This window comes from Pongo abelii, chromosome 12, assembly GCF_028885655.2.
Source record: "Pongo abelii isolate AG06213 chromosome 12, NHGRI_mPonAbe1-v2.0_pri, whole genome shotgun sequence".
NCBI classification, from domain to species: Eukaryota; Metazoa; Chordata; class Mammalia; order Primates; family Hominidae; genus Pongo; species Pongo abelii.
Genome location: NC_071997.2, coordinates 68,023,870 through 68,033,285, shown reverse-complemented (window position 1 = coordinate 68,033,285; position 9,416 = coordinate 68,023,870).

Genomic DNA, 9,416 nt, shown 5'->3' with positions numbered 1-9,416 from the left:
TAGGGACAGAGCCAGAAGATCTAACCCCTTCATGTAAAGTCAGTCCCTTGTCCCAAAAGGCTTAAGACCGACCTGAGACACCAAGACATCATTGATGGTAAAGGCCAGTTGGCATTGAGGAGCAACAACCTCTAAGTCCCCCCAGGAAGTAGACAAGGCCACCCCTGGGGAGGGTCTAACATGTGGCCTGGGGCCTGTGGGAGGGTGGGGTGACTGCCCTGTGTGCCAGTGATGGTGGGGTGCACATAGGATACAAGATGCCCACCGCCAAGCAAACCGTCATCCCCACTGCCCTGCCGTGCTGTGCGCTGGAAGTGGCACTGCAGTAGGAACACCCATGAGTGAGCATCAGGGTGTGGCTGACACGTGCACAGCTCCAGCCCAAGTCTGCGGTGGGCCGTGGGTGCCCCAAAGGCCTGAACTTGTCCTTGCCATAAGTGAGAATTACTCCAGATCAGCATGTTCTCACCTTTCCCATGGCCCAAGCTCTCGTGATCCCTGAGAACAATACTGCACAAGCTAATGAGAGCAATCCACACACGAAGCCTTCTTCCTGGGAGCAAGTCCTGGACACAAGTCCCAGGAAACACCTCAAATTTTGAGAAGGGCGTTCCAAAGCAGAGGGGTTGTGTGTGGGACAGACCCACTTGCCTGGATCTAAGGGTGGTAGGAAAGCTCTCGCTCCCTGCCTCTGCCTCCTACTGAGTACCTCTGGAAAGAGGCAACTTGGAGAGTTTGCAGAAGGCATCTTCAGTGGCTCTGGGGTGCAGTATCCCTCCTCCCTCTGATGGTTTGGAAGGTAAGGGGAGCAGCCAAAAGTAGCTGGAAAGAGTAGCTGATGGTCACAGAATGGTTTATGGGCACGTAGTGATATCTTTTAAAGAACTTTCAGAAATTATTGGAAGACACTTCAGAGTAGGCCGAAGTGATTGGGAGATAAGAGACTGAGGTCCAGCAATCCCCCTTGATGTGGGGATTGCAAGTTTGATCTCATTTCACACTTGGGGTGATGAGGCCTAAAAGATAGGTGATTTTTTAAAAAAATCTTACTTGCTTTGATATTCATACCTATTTATACAAGTATTTGCAAAACAGATGTTTCAAACCTTCTTTTAATTAAACAGCACATTGTGATTTACTTCTGAAATCAATAATTATTCATTCTAGTTTTTTAATTTTGAAAGTAAACTTTACATCAGGTAACATGCATGGATTACAAAGGTATGAGTTTTAACGGATATATACAGCTGGGTAACCACCATCCCAGTCAAGACACAGACTATTTCCACTAACCCAGGAAGTTCTCCAGTTAAACCCATCCCCATGGGCAACCACTGTTCTGATTTCTATGACAATGAATTGGTTTTGCAGGTTTTAGAACTTCGTACAAATGAAATCATACATTATTTACTCTTTTTGGCTGGCTTCTTTCACTGAATATGTTTTTGAGATTCATCCATGTTGTAAAAATTATTTTTTATAGCTAAGTTTATTCTTTTTACATTCTACTGTATGGCTGAACAGTTAATCTGTTTTCCTGTCACTAGACCTTGGGTTGTTTCCATTGCCTATGATTTTTTTTTTTTTTTTTTTTTTTTTGAGACAGAATCTCACCCTGTCACCCAGGCTGGAGTGCAGTGGCACAATCTCAGCTTACTGAAACCTCTGCCTTCCGGGTTCAAGTGATTCTCCTGCCTCAGCCTCCGAGTAGCTGGAATTACAGGCATGCGCCAACCGTGCCCAGCTGTTTTATATTTGTGGTAGGACGGGTTTCACCGTGTTGGTCAGGCTGGTATCAAACTCCTCAAGTGTTCAGCTTGCCTTGGCCTCCCAAAGTGCCAGGATTACATATGTGAGCCACTGCACCCGGCCTATTGCCTTTGATTTTAAGCTGTGTTCAAAGTGCCTTGGGATCATGGTGGGAGTCCATCACCAAGTTCCAAAGCAGAGGGGTCGTGTGTAAAACAAAAACTTCTATTTGTTTTCCATTTGTTTTACTTACATGTTGGGATCTCTGTGAAATAGGTTTAGCTGCTAACATAGAGTTTAAACTGCTGTAACTCATATTAATGAAAAAAATTGTTTAGCTTTTCAAGTGGCTGGGATTCCCTTTCTTGTCCATCCTTCGGTGCAGCATCCATGTTGAAGGAGAGGCCAAAAAGGTAAGTCATAAACCAGTAAACACGGTGCAGCCACAGCTGCCTGACGATTGGCTGCCAAGTAGACCTGTCCAGATATGCCACTTTGGCTCACTTTGATGAGTAACACCACTCCTGGAACAATAGCCCTTCTGTAATTAACAAAGTTCCCAAAATGAATTGGACTCCGACTGTCTGCCACATTCTAAAACAATGAACCAACTGAAGGCTGAGATGGGAATTTCTGCTTCAGCTGAAGTCTAGGTCAGACATGTAAATACAAAGGACTAAACAAAACTGTCTGGAGTGTCTCCAACTTATCATTCACCTAGAAAGTGGAATGTGGGTGACATATCTCTCATAGCAAGAAGGTGAGGGAGGGGAGACAAGGTTGCGCTTCTCAATGCAGGTCCATCACCTGAGTTTGCTGAGGCTCAGCTGGGAGAGTTGGATGAAACAGGAAGTGTGGATATCACATAATTGGATTTTCAAAGTGAGTTTTCTATGCCAGCTCTTTGTTCTTCTCTATACCCAAAATACTGGACCAAGAGGAAATGTAAGACTGGGTCCACCAACCCAGCTCTCCAAAGAGATCCACAGTGACTCACTTACATTCTCCACCATCCACAGCCAGTCTCACTTTCCTTGCTGAGTCCTCATCTAGTTTCATAGGAAGTTTTATAGCTTCTACTTTTTGACCAATAAACTCAGAAATACATTTGCTACCCAAACATCTCTGGTATATAAGACCTTGTAGTCTGGACAATCTATTCTCATTGGTCATTTTCTTTGTCCTAATTTTATTCTGTATTTATATTTCACTTCATGCACTGTATATTTCCTGTATGCCACTTTTAATCCTTTGTGGAATGAGGTGGGGTATGAATAAATAAAGAAGTAATAAAGCCTGACCTTGGAGCTAAACTAAAACAACCCACGTCTCTTCTGTTCCCCCACCCAGCAGTTGGTACAGTTGGGCTGTTGATACAATAGCTCCTTCTTCCTGCAGAAAGAGTGGACAAACAGGAGTGTAGCTGCCTCTGGGGATGATATTATCCAAGCTTCTCACCCTTTGAACTTCCATTTATTCTTTCATTTATTGAACAAGTATATGTTGAGCACTTAATATATGTCAGGTGCTGGGGGAGAGAAACAAGTTTGCTGCTCTCATGGAATCTTCACTGTAGTGAGGGAGATAAAAGACAAGCAACTGAACAACAACAAAAATCACACGATTTGGTGAAACCCTGTCTCTACTAAAAATATAAACAATTAGCCATGCGTGGTGGCAGGCACCTGTAATCCCAGCTACTCAGGAGGCTGAGGCAGGAGAATCACTTGAACCCAGCAGGCAGAGGTTGCAGTGGGCTGAGATTGTGCTACTGCACTCAGTGCAAGACTCCATCTCAAAAACAAAAAACAGCAACAGAAAAAAACATACATGATTTCAGATAAGTGCTATAAAGAAAATAAATGATGGTAAAGTGATTATTGTTTTAATGAGGGTGGCCAGGGAAGGCCTCTCTCTGGGGATATTTGAACGAAGACATGAATCAAAAGAAGGAGGTGAGCCAAAGAAGGGACTTCTAGTCAGAAGAAGCAACCACACAAAGGCCCTGTGGCTGGAGTGTGCTTGACCCATTCTGAAAATTAGGAAGAAATTCTGGAATGTGGCTGGAGCCTGGCAAGTAAGGAGTGGGGGGGGGCGACAGTAGTAGGAGATGAGGAGCCAGATCATGTTAGGCCTCATATGCTGCAGGAAAGAGATTGAAATTTATTCTGAGTATGGTGGGAAGTTATTGAAACTTTTTGAACAAGAGAGCAGGGTGAAGTGATTTCTAATTTGAAAGGAGCTCTGGCTGCTGCGTGCTGAGTTGACTAAAGTGGAACAGAAGTAGAAGCTGGGGGATTAGTGAGAATGCCTCTGCCATAGTGCAGGGAAGAGATGCTGGCTTGGACCAGAACGCTCATGGAGGAGATGGCCAGGTGGTCAAATTTCACTAAGAAGGAAAACACCATTAATTAAACAATGGCACACCATCAGTTGTCAGATGGGTTCTGAATTCATAGACTTTATCATATGAGGGGAAAAGTGTGTCTTAGAATCAATGAAATGTGATATTCAGAAAGCAGAATCCAAAAGTGTTGCTGACAGATTGGATGTGGAGGGGCAAGAGAAGAGAAGACTCAAGGATGACCCCTAGGTTTTTGGCTTGAGCAAATGGGCAAACAATGGTGCTATTATTGACTAGGAATGGGAAGACTGAGGGAGGCACAGCACTGGAGACAGGGAGAAAAGGCAGGGGGCGTGAGAGTCTGTCTTGGCCATGTCATTGTGAGCTGCCTATTAGACATCCAGGTGGAGATGTGAGCCCTACTTCAACCAACTGAACTTGGATATATGAGCCTGGAGCTCAGGGTAGGTGTGGGCTAATTGTATAAATTTGAGACTCCTCAGAACTGAGATTGTTAATAGCCATGAATTAGGGAGCAATCGCTCTATTCTTCTTTGCTGGCACCCCACTCAGAGACCTTCTCAGGCCAGCATGCTGCAGAAAGCAGAGTTGGGGGAGCAGGAGGACCTTATGTCACATTGTACCCCATCTTCTTCCCAGGACCCTCCTGCATACCTGTCCTACCTAGGGTTCCTCCAAAAAGCAAAGCCTGAGACAAAGACTTTAATGCAATGAGTTTATTTTGGGAACTGAATTCAAAGAGCCAGATGAACTTGGATAACGAAAGGAGAAAAGAGAGAAGCCAATCTGAGGGCACTTGATGGAGCTGGTCACCACCGTGGCAGCTGAATCCCACTGGGAGCTTCTGAGGAGCCATGTAGAATGCACCTTAGCATTGTCCACCTGAGACTCAGGAGAGGGGAGAATTCATCCACCCTCTCCCATACCCCATTGGTCAGCAGTTGCCCCGGGGGGTTAACTCTCTCAGACTTCTGGGTGTGTGCCTGTTCCAGCAAGGCTGAGTGAGCTCTCCCTGGTTTCACAGTTGGTGGAGGTAGGAAGTCCTGGGATAGAAAGTGACAGATGAAGAAGCAGCTGAGGCAAGGGGCTGCCAGACTACACCGGGACACAGCTGGTTCCAGCACAGCAAAATGCGGGCCCAGGGACGTGAGCCAGCACGTGATAGGCTCTGCCAGGGTACCCTGGAGCCCTGACACAAATCTGAGTCAGCATTTGAAGGAGGGTGCCCATGAGGGCCTGGGGATACAAGGGACACAGAAATACAGTATAAAATGAGACAATTATGCAAGGTCAACTGAATTGTAATACTTCATCCATCTGAATTTCTGGAGGCAGGAGGCTTTTCAGACTGATTTGCTTGTTACTATGATACAGGATTAAAGTGCTTTGTTCCAACTGTCTCTCCTTTCCATTTCTGACACAGAGAACGTTCCTCCCAGGATGGCAGGTAGTCCCTGGAGTTTGGCAGAATCCCAGGTCCTGTTCATCTGTGTTTGTGACTTGGGTGGAGACATGTGACTATTGTCCTGGTCTACGGGTCTTTGGCCTCTCACTCAAAAATGGATGAGTGGTATCTTCCATGACCCAGAATTGATTTTATTTGGCCCAGCTTGAGGTCATATTGCTTGGGAGTTGACAGCATCAGCTCTGGCTTAACTCTGTGCTGGGACTTGCTGTAGTCAAGGTGGGACTTATGGCGGAGAGGCATCTCCAGGATGTCCTGGGTGCCCCACATGAGCTAACTCTGGAGTGCACGGTTGTACATCAATGATATAGGATTTCTCAGTATGCTCCGATCTGATCTTCATGAATTTTTATAGTAGTCACACTCCACCACCACCATCACCATCACCACCATTCCACTACCACCACCACCACCATCACCACCGTACTACTACCTCCACCACCAGCATCACCAGCACAAACATGGCACCACCAATACCACCACTCCCACCACCACTGTCACTATGACCACCACCTCCCCATGCCACCACCGCCACCATCAGCACCACCACCTCATAGTACAGCAAAGCTTCAATAGTAATTATATTAATGTTTATCTTAAGCACCTATTTATTGCACAAAAACACTATTCTTAGCACTTTCCACATAATAGCTCATGTAAGCCTCATAATAAAACTGAGAAAAGAGCACTATTATTATCATCATCATCCTTATTTTATAGATAATAAAACTAAGGCACAGAGTAGATGAATAATTTGTTCAAGGTTAACTGGCTAGTAAGTGATAGAATCAGGATTCCAACCCAGGTGGTCTAGCCTTGGAGTCCACATGCTTAACTACTACTCTCTGTGGTCATGTTCCTGCAATGCAGCCCCATGTCCAATGCCAAGCTGATGGGTGCAATACTGGTAGGATATTAAAGGGAGGAGCATGCTCTCTATACCCTTTTTCTCCATCTCTCAAAGCTGGGAGATGCATATGGTGGTGAGTCATTTTGGACAAAGCAGATGAAAGCAATTCTTAAAATTTAGCAAATCAAAAAAACAGGAGGATCTGGGTCCCCAACATGATGAAACCCCTTTTATCAGTTTTTGACTGCTTAGGGGAGAGAAAAATCAAAATCTGCTTGGCTTATACCTCTATTATTTTGGTCCTTAATTACAGCAACTGAATCCATATCTATAATGACACAGTGGGTAAAGTCAATCTGGATAGCAACACAGCCAACTGCCCCCACCTCAGAAGCTCTGTCTTCAGCTTCAACATGCCGAGGGCCTAATTCTATGCGAGGCTGGGCTTTCTGAAGACTCCTGCACCGCCAAGCTGTACAAACCAGACTCACAGGGTGGAAGTGGGGAGAGGCCCATCTCCACGACAACCAAGTGGTGATGTTTATATTTATGTATACTCATAAATGCTCCTGTAGTTTTTATAAGCATAAAACAGAAAATTATCAAACCAGAGGAGAGCTTCCTCAGCAAAGAGCTGACACCCCAACAAAAGGCCTCACCTCAAAAAACAGGGTGTGTGTCTTCTTGGAGACTATAAGATCACAGGAGAAACTAGATAGGCCATCTAATCTGATCTGAAGGCTGGGAAAGAGAAAAGGAGAGAGGTGAAGGAGGCCAAAGCTGAGTCAAAAGGTTGGAACGTGAAGGTTTGGGAGGTGCGATGAAGGAGTCAAAGTGTTTTTCAAATCATTTTTTAATTGAAAAATCAATGTAAAAGTAAAGTTTTCTTCTTCTTCTTCTTCATAGAGAGAGGTCTTGCTTTGTTGCTCAGGCTGGTCTCAAACTCCTCTGCTCAAGGGATCCTTTTGTCTCAGCCTCCCAAAGTGCTAGGTTTATAAGTATGAGCCACTCTGCCTGGCCAGTGGTAAAGAAATTTTTAAGCCTCTAAAATTTCATGAATCCTTAATAGAACTTTAAAAAAGTGTTTTCTATATGTATCTTCGTACCCATACTTATCAAACTTATCTACAAATATGTTCAACTTTTTGACATCTAATTATAATTCTCCATATTTCTACATATCTATTGCAATTGTTAGGAAAGTCATTTACTCTCACAAAATCTCAATTTCCTCATCTTGAAAATGGGGCTAACTATACCTAGAGGAGTTGTCATAAGGATTAAGTAAAGAGGGTCAAACACCTAGCAGCATGCCTGCCACAGAGCATAAACAACCTTTCTCTTTAAAGAGTTTGATAAAGTTTCCCCAAAACTCCCCATTCTCCCCATTCAAGGCTTCTCTCTTCCTTCGCACTCTGTGCTCATAAGGTACTTCTTGTCTATCCACATTAAACCAGTAAAGAGGTAACTTAAAGGCCTGAATACATAAATATAGTAGTCATTTGATGGAATATTATACAGCAATAAAAAAGAACAAACTACCGCCATACACAAAACATACATGCAGCTCCCAGTAAAAATGTTGGGTGAAAGACATTAGACACAAAACAATACATATTCTGTGATCTGTTTATATAAAGTTCCAAAACAGGAAAAACTAATCTATGGTGATGTATGTTAGAATAGTGGTTACGGGCCGGGTGTAGTGGCTCACGTCTGTAACCCCAGCACTTTGGGAGGCTGAGGCAGGCGAATCACGAGGTCAGGAGTTTGAGACCAGCCTGGGCAACATGGTGAAACCCCATCTCTACTGAAAATACAAAAAATTAGCTGGGCATGGTGGCAGGCGCCTGTAATCTCAGCTACTCGGGAGGCTGAGGGAGGAGAATCGCTTGAACCTGGGAGGCGGAGGTTGCAGTGAGCCGAGATCGTGCCACTGTACTCCAGGCTGGGTGACGGTGTGAGACTGTGTCTTAAAAAAAAAAAAAAAAAAGAATAGTGGTTACCTCTTGGGGGAGATGACTGGGAGGGGACATCAGGGCAGCTTCTGGGGTTCCAATAATGTCCTATATCTTGATCTGGGGGGTGGTTATTGGGTGTGTTTACTTGTGAAAATGCATCACACGGTTCATCCCTGATTTGTGCAGCTTATTGTATGTTATATTTCAGTTGGAAAGTTTCTTTCCAAAGTGAAAATTTGGGGTGTCACGGAAAAGATACTAACACAGGATGCCTGGCTTGCCCTGATCACTCCAGCCCTACCCCATTCTCTGCCATCTCCTCTCTAGCGTCCAAGCACATTTTTTCTTTTTCTCATGTAGGCAATTTTTCCAACACTTAGGAGCTTAGGAAAGCCCAGAGTCTATTCTTACACATCACGTCAGGGAATTTCTTCCCCAAAAAAGTTCACTTTGCATTTATGTCATTGGGATGAACTCCTTTATGTGTATGTATTTTTTATTTCAATGAACTTTCCAGAGTGAGAATCCATCCTTATGACTTTTTATTCATATGACCGCTTTGCTTTCTAAGATGGCTGTACACAGTCACAACCCCCAAGGCAATTCATTCACACCCAACAATTAGTTTTCTCTGGCATGAGAACCAGGAGAAAAGTCCAGTCTTGAGGGCACTGGTCTGGCTACTCTTACACCCCAGGTCTGCAGGGAAAAGTTCCCCCAAAGTGATGATGCTTCTCAAGTACTTGAGGTGCTTGTTCATCTCAAACATGTCATCATCCACATTTATGCATTCCAGACATGAAGTGTCTACCTGGGGCCTGGCATGGGCCGTGCCCTGGGATAAGCATGGCAGTGGTGCGTAACCAGCACAGTGATCTCTGGCCTCTGGCAATGTGACCTGTGGATGATGAGTCCACTCACAGGGCAGTGGCTTACACAGACAAGAGAATCCTCAGCTGCCCTGTGTCCATCCCATCATCAGAGGAGATCTGCCAAACTCAATAAGGAGTCTAGAATCACAAGCAT